The sequence below is a fragment of the Anopheles arabiensis genome, assembly GCF_016920715.1.
Source record: "Anopheles arabiensis isolate DONGOLA chromosome X unlocalized genomic scaffold, AaraD3 X_pericentromeric_contig0032, whole genome shotgun sequence".
Taxonomy (NCBI): Eukaryota; Metazoa; Arthropoda; class Insecta; order Diptera; family Culicidae; genus Anopheles; species Anopheles arabiensis.
This window is the reverse complement of record NW_024412110.1, coordinates 92,501-95,000: the sequence shown is the minus strand read 5'-3', so window position 1 is coordinate 95,000 and position 2,500 is coordinate 92,501. Positions and strand designations below refer to the sequence as shown.

Here is a 2,500-nt window from a genome sequence, read left to right as displayed (position 1 = left end):
GTTTCTACTTCTAGCTACCGAAACAATGTCCACTACCCGTTGAATCGCATCAACTGTAGATCGACGACTTCTGAAACCAAATTGGTCGTCAGACAGTCCGTTGACCTCCTCGATGTGTGCATTTAGCCGTTGCACTATGATGCGTTCTAAACCTTTACCTGCCCCGTCTAGTAGACAAATGGGGCGAACTGAACCCGGTTCCCCTGGTGGTTTGTTCGGCTTCGGTATTAACACCAACCTCTGCCTTTTCCACTCATCGGGGAACTTCGCGTTCTCTAAACAGCCTTGGTAAACCCCTGCAACAATGCATCGGTTGCAGTCAACATACCAACTTTCAGCGCCTCATTCGGGATACCATCTGGTCCCGGCGCCTTCTTGTTAGGTAGTCTCCTGGCAACCGCAAGAATCTCATCATTAGTTACCCTTTCAAACTCTCGTGGCTGATCGATACGATAATCAGGCCACACCGTGTTTGGGTGAGTAGGAAAAGCTCGCTCACCACTTCCCTAAACTCGTCCAATGTCATAGTTCGGGGTCCAATCGATCCCTCGGCCACTTTCTTGAACGTATGATATACTATACCAAATGATGCGTTGTTCGCTGTTCCCAGGAACTCTTTCCACTTCCTCTGTCGGGTATGCTTGATCAATCGCTTGAGGGCATTCCGTGCCACCTTGAACTCGTCCCTAAAAGTAGAATAGAGATCAGTATTAAAAGCTCTTTGCGCTAATCGATCGCGGTGTTTGCACTCTTTGCGAAGTGCCTCAATCTCTAACGTCCACCAAAATGCACTCTTGTTAGAGTGTACCTCTTACGTTTAGTCATCGTCGCATTACACGCCGTGACAAGTATACGCATTAAGTCTTCGCTTGTTGTGACCTCGGTCTCAGAAGCGGCTTGCATCATAACTTCAAATATATCTTTGCTAAAATACTTGATGCTCCATCCCGTTATGGGTCGGGACAGATTACGCACGCTTTGCGTCTCAAGATCTATTCGTATTGCACGATGATCAGAGTTCATATAGCTAGATAACACCTCCCACTTAAATGATCTTGCTACGGTTCGGCTCGCAAAAGTAAGATCAACTACTGACGTGCGCCCTGGTCCAACATAAGTTGGGGTGCTGCCGTCGTTCAATAAAATTGCGTCAATCTGCGCAAAGGTTGATAAAACCAACTCACCTTCTTTCGTTTCTTGGTTTCTCCACGCTCGCCAAGTTGGTTGTTCCAACTTGATGACCAAGCGTTGAAGTCCCCCGATAACGAATTTGTGGATACCGGTTACGGCCATTACCGTGTTATCCAACATGTTCTGGAACTCTTCCATACTAAATCTAGGTGGCGCGTAAACGCTAACCACTCGCATATCACCTATGTCAACTATCATTAAACCCTTCAAAGCCTTACTGACTACCTTAACTGGTAAGTCCGCGTTAACCACTACCGCTGCTGTGTTATCGTCATTGCGTAACACTTTGACGTTGGTTGTTGCCAGATACGGATCTGCAATCAACACTATATCCGCAGATTCTTCCCTAATCGTTTGCCACATTAACTGAAATGCAGCATAACTATGATTCTGGTTATGTTGTAGCAACCCAACCATTATTATCTAATCGTTCGCCTTCGGGGACACATATAACTGCCCGTTGCGTGAGGGTTCTGTGACCTCGTACCGCAATCCAAACACTTGACAGAGTTGGTACAAGCTTGCTTCTTGTGTCCACTCAAACCGCATTTCCAGCACAGATTACTTCTGTCTGGTTCCCTACAATGGTAGCTCGTATGGCCTACCTTCCAACACTTATAGCATTTCTGCTCTTCCATTACCTCACGGATATGGCATATCGACCAACCAACTTTCAGCTTTCCCAAATTCAGGAAGCTTTGAAAGTCTGGCAGCGATACGTTGATCCGTGCCCACTGCGTACCGGCCGCGCGGCCTTTCTTCATTTTGATACGATCTATTTCTATCTCGATGTTGAGCTGTGCTTTGACAGACTCCGCAACCTCCTCTGGGGTGGTAATTTCATCGAGATGCATGATCTCAATCATTTTAGAAGGAGCTAGCGTTCTCACTGACGCCTTGCCCTTCACCGCTTCCTTAACCTTTGGGGCAATTGCACTAGCAGAACTACCCTGCTTAAGTTCTAGCAACATGCCTCCATTCTGGGCCCGTCGGACCTTAGAGATTGTCTCTCCAACCGATTTAAGAGCATCGGACTGCTTCATTTCCTTGAGCAATTTCGCCAGCTCCTCGGAAGTGCAGTCCGATATCAGCAGAGCCTCAGGCCGCTTCCTGGGCTTATTCTGCTTCTTCTTGCTCTTCTTCTTCTTCCTCTTATTAATTCTACCCTCATTAATATTCGGTCCGTTTCTCGGACTTGGAATATTTTCCACCGCTTCCTAACAGGGGTCAACCTCGATGGTTGTTGTTGTTGTTGTTGCAATCTTTGCAACCCACTTGGACCAGGCTGTTGGTCATCAGCCACTGGTCT

General features: G+C 47.2%; 1 pseudogene; it reads right to left on the bottom strand.

The window, feature by feature from the left end:
- Positions 1–2,500, bottom strand: part of LOC120908138 — a 9,165-nt pseudogene that overhangs the window by 3,167 nt on the left and 3,498 nt on the right.